Source organism: Electrophorus electricus, chromosome 12, assembly GCF_041902795.1.
Source record: "Electrophorus electricus isolate QZ-2024a chromosome 12, ASM4190279v1, whole genome shotgun sequence".
In the NCBI taxonomy this organism is placed as follows: domain Eukaryota; kingdom Metazoa; phylum Chordata; class Actinopteri; order Gymnotiformes; family Gymnotidae; genus Electrophorus; species Electrophorus electricus.
This window is the reverse complement of record NC_137508.1, coordinates 25,597,073-25,616,137: the sequence shown is the minus strand read 5'-3', so window position 1 is coordinate 25,616,137 and position 19,065 is coordinate 25,597,073. Positions and strand designations below refer to the sequence as shown.

Sequence of the window (19,065 nt, the reverse complement as noted above, 5' to 3'; positions counted from 1 at the left end):
GACACATTCCACTTTGGGGGGAGAGCAGGATATTGTCATCCCTCCCAGTTATAGAAATGAGTTTAAAGAATTATCTCAATTCAATGGAGTCCAGAGAGTAAAACTTCTTTTGAGACATTGAAGGCAGTGCTTTAATCTGCTTTTTAGACTATAGTCCTTTTAAGTTGTTTATACATGAGAAAGACCATTTTGCCAGAGTATAAATAGTGCATGAACATGATGAGAACAAGTTGAGTTGCCTCTCCCATACTAATTTATCAACCCACTCTCTTACATGGTCTTCATGTATTGCATGCACTACCTACTCAAGGAAATTATTATAATAACTCAGTGGCTCAATTAGTAATGTGGACAGAAGATGGAGCTGGGCCTTCAATGGCCACAGGAGCCAAAAATGACTCCAAAATTGGGACAGGAACGGGAGCTGGGGCAGGGGCCAGCATGGAATAGGGACAAAGCCTGGAATAGGGACAAGGATCCTGTCAGGAACAATAACTTGTTTTGTGTACTTGTTTTGATACACGTGTGTTTTAAGATGGAGCTATGTTTGGTGCAGAGTAATCTGAGGAAAAACAGTATGTATCCATGTATCCATGCCATCACTGCCATGTGTGTAGATATGAATTGAATGTTTTGTGGAATTTGATCAGAAGAGATTAAATTGGCTGCTTCTCTCTCATGCATTCAATTCTTCATTAAATAAAAACAATTAAACCTTCGATGTCTTACTGCATTTAGAAAGTTTTATTACATTTAGAAATGAATGCAGACACTGAGGATTAACAAAAATTTGTGGCAGAAAATCACACATTGGGAAACTTTGCTGCAGCCTTGTCTACATAATTTAAATTTACGGCATTAAGCAGACGCTCTTATCCAGAACGACTTACAAAAGTGCTTTGTCATTTATTCATAGAATATATCCAAGTACAGTATAGTAGGTTAGAATTAAACATACCAATGAACTAGAATACTGTAGAATACAGGGATGAATGCTGATACCTATAAGTGCAAAATACATAAGGTCTATCTTAAACAATGATTGCTATAAACAATAAGTGCTAGAGTTAAAAAGCATAAATAGTGCCCTACAATAAGTATTAAATTAGTCAGTCAATACGGGAGCAGTGTCAGTTGTCCTTTAAATATTCTGCAAATAGATGGGTCTACATAATTATTTATAACATTGCTCATACTTCCTCAGTGTCAAGGGAAGATCTTTTACCCCAACCAAAATCCAGAACCTAATATTAACACCCTCACCCTAATTTTTATCCCAACCTTAACCTCAACCCAAAATCTTATTCTATCCCTCACCTCGGCCCTAATCTTGACCCTTACCTGAACCAAAATCAAGTCAAGTTTCATAATGTTGTCAACAGAATGTCTATAACAGCTTGTTAAGTGTGCTGAGACAGTATGTATTATACCTGTTACATGTTCAGTGACTTCTAAGGTTAACTTCTACAGTTTTTTATTTGGACACTCCAAATACAGTGAGAAACAACTGAATGTGTCAGATTATAAACAAATCTTATTTAAACACTTAAACAATTAAAAATATTTTTGATTAATTTGCTGAATGTATTTAAATGTGGTGCAGGAAATGTATTTAAATGCAGCGCAGTGGTAGCTCTGGCTAAGGTATTCAACTTGTTATTGGAAAGTTGCCAATTCAAGTCCCACCACTGGCAAATTGTTACTGTTTGGCCCCTGAGCCTTAACCCTCAATTGCTCAAGTTGTATTCAGTCATAATTGTGAGTCACTTTACATAAAAGTGTCAGCTAAATGCTATAAAGGTCAATGCTTCACTACTGCTAAATCACTACTATTATATTGAGAGTGTGAATGTTTATTTAATCTAAAAAGGATGAAATATAATGTCACCAAAATCATTTATGAAACCAAACATGTAATGTGGATCACTATAGATTGTATGACATCACGCTTGGTTCGGCTAATTTGGAAGTGTTTGATATTTATCAGCTAGATAGCATTCTATCCAGCCTGATTCTGCTGCTACACTACTGCTGTGTGCTTATTCCCTGTGCCATTAACAATCAAAGGGTTGCAGTAATTTATGAGCATATTAATGAAATTATTTCAGCGAATGAAACCTACTCAAGCAAACACAAAAGGGCTGAGCAAAATACCTATATTAGGAGGCATGGCAGGGAGTCACCCTTCAAATACTGAATGTTCCAGCCACTCTGACTCAAAGTCACTAGCTGTCCTAAAAACTGAACAGAGGGAGAGGCTATTTGTGCTTTAGACACATTGATTTTTTAGCATGTGACCTAACATGTGAAAGCAATGCCAACAATTCAGTGGTATGCACTTTCAAATTGGATGAAGCAAACCTGATGTTAATTATACACTGCACTAAGGAAGACATGTTGAAATGACATTCTGCTTCTTACAGATTCCACCTTGTGTAACACTGATAGCCTGAGTGCCGCTGGGCATGGAGCAGGACGCACAGACTTCCTCGGTGGTGCAAAATGTTTATTTACATTAAACATAGATGACAAAGGTGGTACTCACATACAACATCTATGTTGAACAAAGTTACATGTTAAACATTAAACAACTAACATATACACATGAATTGGTGATAACACAAACCAACGTTACAGCTACAGAGATCTATACTAACACATAAGTAGCGACAATGACCAAGGAGCACACACTGAAAGGGGTTTAAATACACAACCAAACATGTAACATTAAATCCTGTGCAGGTGTGTGCTATCCCAGGGGGGCATGGTTACAAACAATACACATGTGAATCCCCCTGCACGCGGCAGGCTGTAACATATGACACATGGGGGGAGGAGCATTCTGTGACACCTTGATGATGCAAGGTAGAGCTGATGATGTAAAATCTTGCAGGATGTATGTCCTCTCTTTCCCTTCACCATCAAAGAAAAATTAAATGGTTAATTGTTGTGGTGAAGGGCAACTGACTAATAGTCATGAGCCAAATAAACAACTGAAAAAAGTATGTGTGCTTGAAACATCCATAAAAATACCATAAGGGGTTTTATACAATCAGTGCAATGTTTTTTTTTTCACAGCTTTTAGCAGGAGAGATATTGCAAGGACAGCATGTAGATCCATCTAATTTTAAATACAAGTAGTTCTCGTATGTTCCTTTCCAAGAAGAGTAACCCTGTCTTTCTAGCATCAAGTGAAGCAGAGTTATTAACCTCAATGTGTACAATAGTTTAGAATTATCTTTCAGGTTTTAGGAAAAATCATAGTACAGACACACAGCACTGCTTAAAATTTTCGCTGCTTTATATTTCTAGTCAAAAGGGTTTGGCTGAATACCTTTATTAGAAGGCACAACAGAATGTTCCAGCCACTCTAGCTCAAAGTCATTAGCTCTACTAAAAACTGAACAGAGGATGAGGCTATTTGTGCTTCAGCCAAATTAGCTTTATTACCATGTCAACTAAGATATGAAAGAAATGCCAAAAAGTCAGTGGTATGGAAGTCGAATGTACTCTTAAATTGAATGAAGAAAAGATGATGTTATTAATGTACTGCACTAAAGAGATTTTGACAGGACATTTTCTTCCTGTTTCTTTCATGAATCAGTGACATCATGGTGAAATAGTCATACGTCAGCTCACCCATGACAGCATTACACCCTTTCCATTTGTGTACACAACAGGTTTGCCCTACTCAATGAGGCACCCACTGAGAAACCTGTTGAAAGAGCTCTGATTATAGGGGGCTCTGTTCTGCAACAGGTGAAATTAGCTAGGCCTTTAGGGACACCAGTAGCTGTAGTTAGCTGCATAATGGCTTCCAGGTTACCAGACATTGCAAATAATCTTAAGGTCTTAGGCAACCATAGTTTCTTTAAGGCAGTCATTCATATAGGACCTAATGGTATATGCCTTCACCCTTCAGAGATTATTAAGAGTAAAATTTAAGTGTGAAGGCAATGTCTGATGCTGTAGTATGCTCTGGACCCACTCCAGTGCTGCGTGGAAATATAATGTACAACCGGTTTTATCGTTGAACTGTTGGCTGGATGTCTAAGTGGTTCTCACAAAACAATGTGGGGTTCAAAGATAAATGGGCTACGTTTGAGGAAAAGCCTGGCCTTTTATGGTGGGATGGTATACATTCTGCTCGGTAGGGTGCTGCTCTCCTTTCCTTTAGCATAATTCAGAGTTTTATGACAGTCTTAGTTATTCAATGACAATACAGAGTGGAGACCAGATAGCAGAGAAAGAAGATAAACCATCTCCTGATTGCTATGAGACATCACTCAAGGTCCACTGTATTGACACTTCTGTTCCCTGAGCTAAGCAGAAATACAGAAAACCTTAAAAAAAATGTTTAAATAACCTAAGTAGTATTAAACGAAATGGCACACAGAATATTGCCAGCACTCCAACATCTAAAGAAATTAGCATAAACGATACCACCATTGATCATGGATTTAACCTACTCTATCTAACAGAACTTGGATCAGGTCAAATGAGTACATAGCTTTAAATAACCTTCTGGATATAGCTCTTATCGCCCTCATCTAACTGACGTGGAGGTGGAATTTGTTTCCATATTCTATTCTATTATTGTGTAAGGAATCAGAAACTTTTGGAAAAGGTCAGGTGTAGCTTTATTGATTACAGGCCAATCCAATAACATAGTCCAAACACTGGCAGAGGCACAACCCAACCCCCCCCCCCCCCCCCAAAGAACCCCACCACTAGCAGGAGTACAAAGGGACAAATCCAGAAAAGCAAAGTAACAAGAGAACAGTGTCAAAAACACAACAGGAAACAAAATTAGAAAACCTCTTAATATGCACAGGCAATAACCAAGGCAACACATCAAAAGACTGCTTTAATGTAATGGTGCTTAATTTCACTGAGATGAATTGGTAACAGGTGGTGTTAGCCAGAGGTCCGGGGATTATGATTGATGCAGCCTATTGGTGAGACAGGTGGTGAGTATTGAAAACAGACACTGACCTCAATAAACAACACTCTGCCTCAACCTCCAGATTCTCTTGACTCTTCCTTTGCATAGACGAAGATACACAACAATTTATAGCAACGAAAGTGGAATGGTTGATCACTCTCTAAACTTGGTGAGTTAAACCTTCTAGACAAAGAAGTAGCAAAGGCAAACAGTCCATTTATGTTTGTTTTTGTTTGACTATCCCTAGAATATTAATCTAGGAGGTTGGCATACTGTGTTTTCTCATCTATGTTATCCTGTTGTATGTAACCACAAGACAAAAATTATGAGTTGCATTGATCTGTAAATGATGTTTTCCAGATCACAGATCAGATGTTAGTCTATGAGAGCAGACAGTGTTTCTGCTTCGAGAAACATAGATGTACGTGTCTCAATCATTCTTTTTTTATTTGTTTTTGTGTGGTTATTCCCAGTAGTGTTTCTTTAGGAAAAAAGTACAGAGGTGTTTCCTGTAGTTTGTCTTTGTGATATTGTTGCAGTCACAGAGTTAAGTAATAATAAGGACAAGAAGTGTCAGAATGGGGTCAGGAGCAATGTCTTAGAGCCTTAGACAAGTGCATAATGGGGACATTCAATTGTTCAGACATTGCCATTTTTTATTAAAGACTGAACTGCAGGAGTGTCACTTCTTTAATAATAACTGAGTACTGTGGTTACAACAGTGTGCCAATCATAAATGTGCAGCCACTAGTGCACAGAACACAAACACATGTTTCAGTTAGGTAAACTGATACAGCAGGTGGACCAACATGCTTCCCTAGGGGCATGTTTACACTAAAAAACATGAGAACTGTGACAACAGTCTAGAGCACGGTTATATGTAGAGACATCTGTGAATGATTAGGAGCATGATTTGTTTGGTACATACAGCTGCAAAAGATGTTGTAATCCCTTCAGCCATGGCTACAGACAGTGGATTACCACATCGGAAACTTGTGCATTCATTTCATTGGCATTTAGCTGATGCTTTTATCCAAAGTGACTTAGAATTATGACTGAGTATAATTTGACCAATTGAGGGTTAAAGGCCTTGCTCAGGGCCCCAACAATGGCAACTTGGCAGTAGTGGGCTTGAATCACAACATTGTCCTCTCTGTTCTCTCTAGCCTGGTGTAAGTGGCTCTGTATGGAAATGGTTTCAGTCCTACCTAGAGGGATGGTCCTATAAGGTAACATGGATAGGCTCCACATCCAAACCATTTAGACTCTCCACTGGTGTTCCACAGGGCTCAGTATTAGGCCATCGCCTCCTCTCTTTGTATACTTGTTCTCTTGGTGATGTAATATCTTCTACTATAACTGCTCCGCTGATGTCACTGAACAATTTCTTTATTTTCCACCCTCTGACATGCAGGTCTCCAGACATATCTCAGCATGCTTGACTGACACTGCGAAAAGGATGACCACTTGAAGCTCATCCCCAGTAAAGCTGAGCTTCTGTACATCCCAGGAACTCCCAGCCCTTAGCATGACCTCAGTTTCCTTTGAGACCTCCCGGGCATCACCGTCCGAAGCTGCTCATAGCCTGGGCATAACTTTGGACAACCAGTTGTCGTTCTCAACTCGTGTTTCAAATCTAATGCGGTCTTGCAGATTTCTCCTTTGTAACATACAAAGGATTTGGCCCTTTCTCTGGCAGGAAGCTGCCCAGGTACTTGTGCAGTTTCCTGTAATCTCAAAGCTAGACTACTGCAACTCACTACTTCTTAGTCTTCTTCTAAGAGCCATTAGACCTCTACAACTTGTCCAGAATGCAGCAATCTTCCGAAGTTCACACGTGTCATTCCGCTGCTGTGCTCCCTTCATTGGCTTCCAGTAGCTACACGCATCAGATTTAAAAGCTTGATGCTTGCCTACATAGCCAAAAATAGACCAGCCCCTCCATACATGATGTCAATGGTCAAAGCCCAATTCGTACCTCGTGTACTTCAAACCTCAAGTACTGCTTGGCTTGAAATACCACACTTCAAGTCTCATGGAAGACAAGTATCGATACTATTCTGTCCTGGCTCCTAGATGGTGGAATGAACTTTCGCTTGCTGTCCAGAGTCCCTTCCAGTCTTCAAACACAGACTGAAGACCCATCTATTCATGGAATATTTAAATGACCACTGACCCTGCTCTTATGTTGACTAACTGAAACTACTTCTTAGTGTAGGGTATTGTTTATTACACTGATGTTGACTAACAAATTCTAGTACTTGTTTATTGCACTTATCATTGTCTAAGATAAAGCTTTATGTATTTTGTACTTCTAGGCATCAGCACTGATCCCTGTATTTCTACATTATTCTAGTTTGTTGGTAAATTTGACTAACCCACTCTACTGGTTAGGATGTATTCTATGAATAAATGAAAAAGCACTTTTGTAAGTCGCTTTGGATGAGAGTGTCTGCTAAATGCCGTAAATGTAACTGGCAACCTTCTGATTACTAGTCGAGTACCTGAACCACTGACCTACCACTGCCCTTGTGCATAGTTCAAATAACACCATGGGTGGCATATATTTGATGTAGCATCGGGCTTTGTGCAAACTGAATTACAGTTGATGTTGTATGTGCACGGACATTATCATTTTATGAATGCAAGACTTATGCAGGATCGTGGTGGTCAGCTGCAGCTAGTACATTATTTTTCAGTTGAGCTAGATATCGGTGCCACTGGGTATGATCCATGTCTGGGTGTGCTTTAAGCAACTTGTACGACTGTCATGGTTTATGCTCTTTTGTCCTGTCTCATTGGTCAACAGTACTTTGTTCTCATGTAGTAGTCTCTCTGTTGTCATCAGTTTGGGTTATCACAGTTACTACACAAAGCTGGAGCAGTTGGCTGGATGTTCTTACAGCTATTAACATTCACCTTCAAAAGGGTCAGATCACTAATCCCTTATCTTTAATGTGACTTTAATAATGATGAATGTGAATCTGATGACTATGCAGTGCTATCTACCATCTGACCATTAGGTATTTCAGAAATTCTTCTGGAGAATCCATATTTAATTTCATTTGCTGATGGCTAAGCTCAGGTTATCAATGGCAGTAAACATATTGGGTGGGCTGTCTAATTGCCACATCCATTGGTGGTGTAGGTTTGTCTCCCTGATCATTTCTCCACACAAGCTGCCAAGTTTGTAGCACTGACCGCTGCTTGAGTTTTACCATCTAGCCCTACGGTTTACATGTTCTCATTATGCTTTTGGCTTAATACATAACTTTGGTCAGATGTGGTGGTAGCATGGCTTTGCTACACCCAAGAAACATGTTTCATTTGTCTCTGATCTCATGTCGTCATGTGAGCTTCCAGGACACTTAGCAGGAAAAAGCATTAAGCTAATCAAACATTGGGCTTTATGGGTGACAGGGCAGCAAAGCTGCAGCAATGTTGCCCATTCTTTCAATTGCTGCTATTACTACTCCAATGGATGACAAGCAAAATGATGTTCCTTACTGTTATAGATGTATTATGATGCTCCAGCCTTTGAGGTCTGCTCTTGGATGGACAAAGGTACGTTGATTCTAATGGTTTTTGGATAAAAAATGCAAGATGTGTAGCTCCAGATGAATTCCCACCCTATCTGGCTCAACAAATTCAGGTTAGGGCATGGAAGTGTTCGCAGTATGGTTCACTTCTTCCCCTCAGTATGGTAAAACACCAAATTTTGCAAACATGCATATGAGGTGGTTCAAAGGTGAGAGTTGTGTCAGGTTAATAATACAATTGCTGCTGTCAACAACACCCCCGCAGCTCACTTATGGGCATAGATTTATGTGCTGCCTGGATTTTACTAAGGTGTTCAGTGGCTGTGCTGATGGGCATTGCCAAGCAAGTGATAGGAGGCATTTAAATGAAGGAAATAAACAGAACAAACAGTGAAACTAATATAACAATGAAAGCAAGCACAAAGCATAAGGAATTGGGAAACTAGAAGACAACTAGAAACAAGTACAACCAATAAACCAAATAACTTTGCTTAAAAGAGATGTGCATGGAGAAAGAGCTAGGTAAAGTAATGTTTAAATAGCAACAAGGATAAAGGTAGTGATATAGAAGCGACAGTGACAATAACCAACAAACAAACATGCAAAACACAGGTGAAACCTATGACAGGCAGGGAATTAGACAAGGAGGAGGAACAAGGTGTCACCATGGGAACCCCAGTGCCAGAGAGAGCAAAAGCATGACAGGACTGTTCCATTAGTGCTATAAAGGGAAGCAATAAATATGTGCATTCTGAATGCACAATATCACGCAAAATGACAAAATAAATTGGAGACAATTCAGTAAAAATTAACATTGAGAAATTATGTGATCCTATCCACCCCCAACATGCTACCTGCCCAAAAATTCCTGCTACTCCACTAAATCTCTTTCCACCCTGTGTAAAACTTCCTAGAACCACTGCAGCTGACAAACATCCACAATTTGGAATCATGAGTTCCAAGAATGCTTGAGTTTATTGTATTTCTTATTACAGTGTTTTTCTCCATTGAATGCTCTGAAATTGCAGAGTATACATAGGCTTTCAGTTAGTCCTAGTCCACCAGGTCCAGCAAGTTCTGTAAGTGCCGTCCTGTCTAGAAAAAAAACAAAAAACTAATGGTTCTTTTACTGCCTTGCTGTGTTGGTGCTTCTTTGTGGAAACAATGCATTTCTTTAATCTGCATATCATGGGAACTCCTTGCCCTCCAGGGGTGTCAAATAATTGCTCCTACACCTGGGAAGTCAGTGTAGTTAGGACACCTGGTGGTGGTGGTTAAGGCATACATGCTAGCTGTTGCCCAGCAAAGCTATTCCATGTACAACTTTGTTTTGGTCGTTCCATGTTCTGACTCCTTGTTTTGTTCCCTGCTCCTGAGTACTTTCAGCGGAGTCTAGTTATTTTTTGTTAAGCCCTGTATTTTGTTAGTGTCATTGTTGGCTATTGTATGGTTTGTTACTTCTGTAGCTTGTTATTTTCTTTATCCTGAGCTTTTAGCATTGCCTTTGCCTTTGTTTTATGTTCCTATAGTTTTTGCTTATGTTTCTTTGTTTCAATTAAAATGGATAATTGAATTACCAGAAAGGATAATAATATTGATATGAGTAATAATAAATAACAATATTAAGTGTAGATAACATCCTTATTAAATTAAATTTAAAACATTCTCAAGGCAAGGAACAGGTTGCAGCAGCATCTCTCAACATACTGAGACATTTATTTTAAAAAAAACAACAACAAAAAAACACAGCTGACAAATTTGAAAAGTAAAGCATCGGTTTTTATTGGTGTACTATTTTTGCTATTCATTTTATTTTTACTTATGTGAAAGTTGAATGTTTTTAATTTGATGTGCTTGTTTAAGTTGTATAGCACATTGGTTGGCTTTTGTAGTCTTTTGTGCTCTAAAAATGAAATTGACTGACTAAATATTTAATAAGACTAAAAGTAAATAATTAATAATAGCTTCCCATAAATATCCGATCTGCTCTGCTTCATATTTGAGTTAGTGAGTTGTCTGCCTAGGTGCCTTCCTAACAGATGGACTTTACTCATCAACTTTACTCCATTGATGTTATCCTTTTTTTGGACTTTTATTAAATTCTGTTCTTTTGTGTACCACTCACGTCTTGCTTTGTGCTTAGTAAAATGTCACACATCACATTGACAATGAGGACAGCCATGGGTCATCCAGCTCCAAACACATTCAGATTCTTCCTCTGAGTGATTCCCAACTAGTACTACTGCTCACAGGTAGGGCCATACACCAATGACACAACAGCTCCATCTGCTGGCGGATTTATCTGTCTGCGCCTACCAAACGTACACATTATATTTCAAAATTAAAGGAGTTTGTTTAATTTTATTTAAGTGTATTTGCAATAAACCAATGCCTTTGAGTCTCTGTAAGAGCTCTTGTCAGTTTACTGGCTATTTTTGGTGTGCATGTCATGCGTGCATTTCTGTCCCCTCCCTTGTCTGGCTCTGCAACGTTTTAGCAGGGATGAGGTGAGAGGCAGAATGCAAGTGCAGGAGGTTCTTTATATGAGTGAGGGAAACAAAAACATGGGAGGCTAACAGAGTCTAAACAGACATGAGGTCTTAAATAACTGAGACTGATGAAAACTAAACAAACATGAGTAAATATATTTACAGGCAGGGATACAGGCAAGGGGGTGGAATAGAATGAAACCAAAACAAGGAAGGATAAAAAAAGCGCCAAAATAAAACCAGGAAAACCAAAACAAGCACATGAAGATGTCATGGTGGGAACCACAACACCAGGAGGAGGAAACCATGACAGGCTTCCTCACCTTCCTGACTTGTGAAAAATGATCTTTAGAGCTTGGACACCTACAGATTATCATAAATTAAAAGCGGGATAAACTAGATTTTTAGATTTAGATTTTAGTAGATTTTAGAATTGTACTTTGCAACCACCTCCCCCTCTAGTTGTGACTTGCATAATAGTACATGATTCCTGATGAGTTAATAGAGAAGTGAAGGTGACTCTCTGTCTTGGCTTTGTCGGTGTTTCAGTTGGATTCTTATGCATGCTTGAACTGGAATGGTGGACTGTGTAACACATAGGAGGTTAAGCAGGATACAGGGATGAGTCGCATAAACAGGACCACACATTTATTCATGCAGATAACATGAAAGACGTAGCTCGTAGGCTATCAAATCCAAACACCGACAACAGCAACACATAAATTGTAGACTTATACACGCATAATAATGACACAATGAGGAGAAGGTGTGGAACACGGGGGGGCCACACTGATGAACACACATACACACACACACATACACACACACACACACGAGGACATGTTTTGGAGGAGGGGCCGTATCGTAACAGAGCCCCTCCCTGACGGTGTGAGTCCTGGCGCGCCAGCCTATTGGGCTACAGCTCCGAAACCAACGCCAAATGGCAAGGCCAAAGGACAGAGTGACCCGACATGGTCCAGCGCGAGCAAGACTGAGGGGGGAAGAACAGGGACCAGGACAACAACAGACACAGGGACAGATACACTGACAAGTACAGGCACAGACACCAAGGGGGACAAAGCGACTGGGACAGACAACGTAATGGGGACAGACACAGTGACAGCAACAGGTACAAAATTACACAAAGGACTATAAAGGAGTCCAGGTAAGTTGGCAAGAGCCCTTGGCTGTCCCGCAGTCATCGGCTGGGCTGTAGTCCGACCCACCTGTGAGGGATCGCCCCTTGCTGATTTGGGGGGCGGTAACTTTTGCTGCCCTGTTTCAGGAGGCGCACCAGTTACTTTACCCCTCTCTGGGGTGAGCACTGGTGTCGCTTCCTTTTTGCCTCTGCGAGGTTTCAGTACAGGTGCACGAATTCTGGGGCTGTGTGCCCTAGTGAAGGGAGTTTCCTCTTTGGAGGAGGTCACCTCTAGATCTGTTGCACAGGATGGCTTGCTTGCCCTAAGCGTTACCTCCTGTGCAGAGTCTTGGGCAGTATCTTAGGTGCCAGAGGCTAGTCATTCTTGGAGACAGCACATTGAACGTCACTGTCAGTGGGAGGATCCCCATAGAGGTCCTCCTCCACCTCCATTGGAAGATCCTCCACATAGTCGAACCCCAAGTCCGACCGCATACTGACGTCGCTACACTCCCCTCTAGTTCCATAATCTGCGTAACCCTCGTAGTAGTCCATGTAGGAGTCAAAGGACCCAGCGGAGTCCACTTCCGAGTGCCGGATCCTTGTAGTCTGGCTGAGGTCTGTAGGACTCCGCAGAGTCCGACCCTGGATCATACTCAGGGCCCCTCCCAAAATTGTCCAGTGGCCTCCTTCTCTGTTGTGGAAGTCTGGAGTGAGGCCAGGATGACGGAGGGTCTCTCTGCGGGGTTGTGGAAGGGCATTTGCTTCCTTTCCTCCCCTTCCTTCTTTTGCTCCCCTTCCCAGGCATCCTTCGTCGGTCTGTGTTTCTGTAATGCATATGGAGGTTAAGCAGGATGTGGGGACGAGTCGCGTAAACAGGACCACACATTTATTCATGCACATAACATGAAAGATGTAGCTCGTAGGCTATCAAATCCAAACACAGACAACAGCAACACGTAAACAGGAGACTTTTATACACGCATAATAATGACACAATGAGGAGAAGGTGTGGAACACAGGGGGTGTGGCCACACTGATGAGCACACACACACACACACACACACACGAGGAGACGTTTGGGAGGAGGGGTGCCATATTGTAACAGAGCCGCTCCCTGACGGCTCGACTCCCAGCACGCCAGCCTATCGGGCTACGGCCCTGAAACAACACCAAATGTATATATATACACATATCCATATATACATTGTACATTGTGTATATAAACATAATATACATATATTGTACATACATTGTTAATATATTTTGTGTGTATATATATATATATTTCTCTATGCACCCCTGTTTTTCTTTTTCCTCAGTTTGGACAGAGCACTCTCAACCATTTCACTGCGAGTTATACTGTGTATGACTATGTATGTGACAAATAAACCAAACTTGAACTTGAACTTGAAACGGCAAGGCCAAAGGACTGAGCGACCCGACACGGGCCAGCACAAGCAAGACTGAGGGGGGAAGGACAGGGACCAGGACAAGAACAGACACAGGGACGGACACCAAAGGGGACAAAGCGAAGGGAGGAGGGGCCGTATTGTGACAGACTGGACTCTTTTCGAAGGCTGTGCAATGAACATCTCTATTCACACAAACTATAAGAATTCAAAGATGAGCAATGAAGACAACAGACTTATGTTTAAAACTGTAACACGTGGTGGCCCGAGTGCAGCAGGGCAAGGTGCAGGACACAGAGACTCCAGCGACTGGGACGTACATTTATTGACATATAAACACGGAACGATAATGGCACTCACAAGCATTACAAACGTTAATACGAACATGAAACGGTTGACATTAAACAAGCACGAACACAGTTAACAATAACGAAAACATTTAAAATTTCCATGAAACATCAACAAGTTACATCCACACGTTACACCCACAATGACCAACACTCTGCACACTTTGACACGGGTTTAAATACATACAGACAAACAAGGTGCAGGTGTGTCAACAAACAGATCCTCCCACTACAAGTGGCTGGCCAAACCACGTGACTCGCAGGAGGTGAGCATTCCGTGACAAAAATAATTCAACAGATTATAAATTTGATTTAAAAAAAACCCATCAAGGCAAGATATTTGAAACGCATAACATATACCACGAAGAATTAAATGGGTTATCCATTTGACAAACCACAGCATATAACACTTTATATTGAAACGTTCAGAACATTTGCCAGCAGTGATTAAAGCTCTGTATTGGTAGTGTAGAATTATACTGGTTTTGTGTTTTGTGTAAGGTGTATGCGTCATTGTGGGGGTTGTGGTAAAATGGGGATAGCATGTTTTGCAGAACATGATTCTTTAATCTAGACAGAACTCCTGAAAGGACAGAAAGTGGCGGAACTTTCAGCTGTTTCAATGCACGAATGAGAGCACTAGCATGAGTGAATTAATCCATGTAGTGACTTTTGATGAATAAAAGGACTGCCATGCAAATGGTATCGATTGTTAACCTCTTGATTGAAGTAGACTGTGTTGAAGCACTTTTGAATTGATGCACTACTACACTGAAACCATGGTTACACCATCGGCACTCTGTACAAGCTCAGTCGCGCTATTTACATTTAAGGCTTAAGTGCTTGTCTACATCTTGTATTACAATAACCCTTCTGTGAAATGACATAGGGGGGAAATTTTAAAATAAATTTGTTCAAAAGCTTAATTAAACATATATTATTGAGGTCTAATGCATCTAAAGAAAATTTGTTAAAACATATGTAGAAGAGAAGTCTTAAATTTGTTGGAAATTTACACCTTCCCTGTTGAAATCCATTTCTTTTCACTTAAATCCACTGTATTGATAAATTCCAATTTATTAGCTATGCATGATAAGATTTCTTTGTTTTTGCTCTGACAAGATGAAGAAAATATATAGCTGTACTGTGCAAATAGCCAATCAGTTCACTATAGTTGTAACATGGCGCGATCACGAAGCAAATGCATATGCTGAGAAGAGCGAGATTTATTAAGGTCAAATTCACAGTCACAGTCGTTAGTACAGTCCAGGGTCAATGTTCCAATGTGTAGAGTCTGGGAATGCATCTGAAATAAAAACAAAAGCACATGATAACAAAACGGAGCATGCAATAACAATGCTACAAGTAACAATAAAAACTAACACTAACCAATAAAGTGGGCTAGGAATAGCAGCGAGGCTAGGGTTTAACAGACAGAGGCTAGGAATCACAAGGAGTGGCTAGTATATAACACAAGCTATAATGAACAGGGCATGCATAACAATGACCAGCAAACACACAGGCAACAAGGCAGGGTTTGAATTCGTGTGTAATAAGATTTAACAAGACACAGGCTCATGGAGGGCTGAGAAACTCATACAAGGAATACCAAGGAAGCAAAACAAAACAAAGATACGAGACAGGGTAACCATGACAATAGTATATTTAGTATATTTATAATATATTTGTATATTTGTATAGTATAGTATAGCATAGTATAGCATAGTAATCCTATACTACACAGCAATTCGACTACATGTCCGGTGGATCAAATTGCTTCCACTCAGACAATCGCAAGAGATCTGCTTCCTTTCATCTCTGTCATAATCAACAACTCCTTATCTTCTGGATACATGCCAAGTGCATTCAAAACCGCCAGGGTGGTACCAATCCTCAAGAAGGCCACACTTGATGGCTCCAATGTTACCAAATACAGACCAGTATCACTTCTTTCTTTCCTCTCAAAAGCCCTTGAATGAGCAGTTTATAATCAATTGTCTCTTTTACTCACCCAGAACCAGCTGCATGATCCCAAACAGTCTGGCTATAAACTGGCAAATTCTACAGAAACAGCCCTTATAGCAGTGATAGAAAAACTTCATTCTGCTAAAGCTGCCAAACTGTCATCTGTTTTGATCTGTCTTGATTCACAGTGAACTACAACATTCTTCTCTCTGTTCTCTCCAGGCTTGATGTGACTGGCTCTGCTTGGAGATGGTTTCAGTCCTATCTGGAGGGACAGTCCTATCAGGTGACATGGAGAGGATCTACATCCAAACCATGTAGACTCTCCACTGGTGTTCCATAAGGTTCAGTATTAGTCCTCCTTCTCTTCTCTTTGTATACTCATTCTCTTGGTGATGTAATATCTTCTCATGGTTTGTCCTACCACTGCTATGCTGATGACACTCAATTATTTCTTTCTTTTCTACATGCAGGTCTCAAGATGTATCTCAGCATGCTTGACTGACATGGATGAGAGCCCACCACTTGAAGCTCAACCCCAGTGAAACTGAGCTTCTGTTCATCCCAGCTACTCACAACCCTTACCATGACCTCACACTTTCCTATGAGAACTCCCTAGTATCACCATCCAAAACTGCCCGTAGCCTGGACATAACTTTGGACAACCAGTTGTCATTCTCAACTCATCTTTCTACTCTTACCTGGTCTTGCAGATTCCTCTTTTGTAACATACGAAGGATTCGGCCCATTCTCTCACAGGAAGCTACCCAGGTGCTTGTGCAATCTCTTGTGATCTCAAAGCTAGACTACTGCAACTCACTACTTGCTGGTCTTCCTCTAAGAGCCATCAAACCTCTACAACTTGTCCAGAATGCAGCAGCACGACTGGTCTTCAATCTTCTGAAGTTCACACGTTACTCCACTGCTGCGCTCCCTTCTTTGGCTCCCAGTAGTTCCACACATCAGATTTAAAACCTTGATGCTTGCCTACAAAGCCAAAAATGGACCAGCCCCTTCATACCTTAGGTCAATGGTCAAAGGCCAATCTGTATCTCGAGTACTTCAAACCTCAAGTACAGCTCAGCTTGAAATACCTTGCTTCAGGTCTCATGGACGACAAGCATTGAGACTATTTTCTGTCCTGGTTCCAAGATGGTGGAATGAACTCCCACTTGCTGTCCGGACAGCAGAGTGCCTTGCAGTCGTCAAATGCAGACTGAAGACCCATCTATTTGCAGAATGTTTAAAGGACAACTGACACTGCTCCCATATTGACTGACTAAATTAGTACTTATTGTAGGGTATTGTTTATTACAATTATGTTGTTTAACAAACTCTAGCACTTATTGTTTATAGCACTTATCATTTTTTAAGATAGACCTTATGTATTTTGTACTTCTAGGTATCCGCATTTATCCCTGTATTCTACAGTATTCTAGTTCATTGGTTTGTTGGACTTTAACCTACTGTACTGTACTAAGATATATTCTATGAGTAAATGACAGCACTTTTGTAAGTCGCACTGGATAAGAGCGTCTGCTAAATGCCGTAAAAGTAAAATATTATTAGAATAGTAATAGTATATAAAATTCAAAAAAAAAACTGTCAAATTGTTATTTTAAAAAGTCAAATTGTTATCAATTCACTCTGCTATAGTCTTGGAGAACACGTTCTAACATATTCACAAAATGACACTGAAGTGTTTTTACTGTAGGAATTTGGAGTATTGGGATGGAAAACACATGCAAAATATCCATTCAGTTCACTACATTTTGAATCTCTATAAAATAAACTAATTATCAAATCATTCCATTAAAGTCTTGAAATACATTTTCTTATGTACCCCTGATATGACCCCTAAGTGAGGCTATACAGTCTGCTAAACAAAGGTGTAACGTTGAGCAGTAAGGAAATGAACCAAAAACATAAGTACACGAAGGCAAACAGGGGAAACAGGCTACAACAGAAACTAGGAAATAACACACAGAGGCAAGGAAAACCAAACGGTTAAGATAACACAAGGGCTAACAAACGCAGGCTTTGAAAAACAGACGGGCATATCCAAACATCCAAACATCCAAACACACAAACGCAACCATTCAAATAATGAACAACAAAACTCCAAGGGAACCAGAAAGGGTTTAAATGTTTGAACTAATGAACACTAAACAAGGCACAGGTGCAAATACTAAACAGTGAAAACCAAAGCAAGTACTGGAACGGGACTGGAAAAGTGAAAAATGAGACAAGGAAACCATAGAGAAGGACAATAGGAGGGATCAACCATGACAAAAGCAGTGGCATCAAGACTGCAGAGATATACAAAAGAAACAACACCAAAAAGAGTAAATGCCTTCTTCATCAATGAATCAACCAAAGCTTACTTTCAGTTGCAATGCAACTTAACCCTGACAGTGCATCACCCAGAGTTGAAATATGACAGTAGAGAAAGAGCATATGGGAGAATGAAACATCACACAACACCGGAGCTCAGTGGTTAATAGACCTCAAAGCACAGCACCACAATCTTGCTCTGACATGATCCACACCTACAGATATAGATACAGATACAGATGGCAATCTAGGTTAGCTGTATGTGGAATGCCAGCTTTATATATACATATATTATATAAAGGGTCGTATGAAAATGTACCTCATCACAACACTAGAAGCCAACTCAAAGACAATTGCTCAGATCACCATAAAGTGAGATATATACCATGGAGATTCTGTGGCCTCACTGCTATATTGCATAGGCTTGAATCCTCTCAACCAGATCAACATTAAGAATGGGTACAGGTATAGATTCAGCCAAATCCTGTGCATGGATGATAACTATGCTATATATTTGTACTAATACTAACTTTTGAATGATGACACAAATGTTTATGATGAATGATGAAGAAAATGTCAGTCTTTAGGAATATTGTAGTGAAAATATATTCATTAATTCATATGAATTCATTAGGCTGTCTCCAGCAACCACTCGTTTATATTTAACAGTATAAAATACAAAGAATACAAACTATACAACAAAACAAATTCATAAAACCTAGCTTGTATTATGGGTGGGTTCAATTTAAAGTCTTCAGAATATTGCTGTGCCATGCAACAGTCCTCTGTGTCACATCGTATACTAAAAGGATGGCAGGGGAGCATTAATCAATATTAAAGATAATAAAGACAATTTTAAAGGAATTCCGAAGTCATATTTACAAAATTGCTAACAC

The 19,065-nt window shown here is 40.1% G+C and overlaps 1 long non-coding RNA gene across 2 annotated transcripts; it reads left to right on the top strand.

Moving 5' to 3' along the window:
- Positions 1-4,978: 4,978 nt before the first annotated feature.
- On the top strand, positions 4,979-18,105 carry LOC145660172 (uncharacterized). 2 transcript variants are annotated; one of them, XR_014126353.1, is made up of 5 exons: positions 4,979-5,114; positions 6,112-6,174; positions 6,360-10,736; positions 16,058-16,179; positions 16,309-18,105. It is a non-coding gene; the product is annotated as an uncharacterized LOC145660172 (long non-coding RNA). The 2 variants fall into 2 exon arrangements; XR_014126352.1 differs by having other exon boundaries at positions 16,058-18,105.
- The last annotated feature ends 960 nt before the right edge of the window (positions 18,106-19,065 follow it).